We start from the raw sequence: 1,021 nt of genomic DNA, 5'->3' as shown, positions 1-1,021 counted from the left end.
GGAAAAAAAAAGCTGAAAACGGAAGGCACTCCTCTCCTTTGGCATACTAAAATGCACTCAGAGAGCTCTCACGTAGTACCGCTGCACAGATGATGGCGAGAGGACGCAAAGGCGGGCGATGACAGGACAGTGCCACGAATTCGAAGTCGTAAGAAAAAGAGAGCGCACTTATAATAAATGCGCGAAGAGAAAGAAGACACGAAAAAAGAAACACGGAGGACACGAAAACGACGCTGCGCCTGCGTGAGTGCACGTGTTTGTGTGCTCTACCTCTTCACCACTTGTACTCACGTTGGCGGCTTCGGCTGCCTCGGTGAACGCCCCTGTCGGAAAGGCCGGTCGGCCTGCCGCCACGGCGCAGGGGAGCGCACACCATTCATGCGCTCGCTCCCCCACGCGCACCGGCGGAGAGGCCACAGGGTGGCCAGAGAGAGAGAGAGCGAGGGAGACACTCGGATAGAGCCACAGAGGCGCCACGCGCAGGCACACTCACACTTGACGCAGCGAAAGGGCACACTGGAAAAAAAAAGCTGAAAACGGAAGGCACTCCTCTCCTTTGGCATACTAAAATGCACTCAGAGAGCTCTCACGTAGTACCGCTGCACAGATGATGGCGAGAGGACGCAAAGGCGGGCGATGACAGGACAGTGCCACGAATTCGAAGTCGTAAGAAAAAGAGAGCGCACTTATAATAAATGCGCGAAGAGAAAGAAGACACGAAAAAAGAAACACGGAGGACACGAAAACGACGCTGCGCCTGCGTGAGTGCACGTGTTTGTGTGCTCTACCTCTTCACCACTTGTACTCACGTTGGCGGCTTCGGCTGCCTCGGTGAACGCCCCTGTCGGAAAGGCCGGTCGGCCTGCCGCCACGGCGCAGGGGAGCGCACACCATTCATGCGCTCGCTCCCCCACGCGCACCGGCGGAGAGGCCACAGGGTGGCCAGAGAGAGAGAGAGCGAGGGAGACACTCGGATAGAGCCACAGAGGCGCCACGCGCAGGCACACTCACACTTGACGCA

This window comes from Leishmania donovani, chromosome 23 (assembly GCF_000227135.1).
Source record: "Leishmania donovani BPK282A1 complete genome, chromosome 23".
Taxonomy (NCBI): Eukaryota; Euglenozoa; class Kinetoplastea; order Trypanosomatida; family Trypanosomatidae; genus Leishmania; species Leishmania donovani.
The sequence above is the reverse complement of the archived record's forward strand: the minus strand, read 5'-3'. Positions refer to the sequence as shown.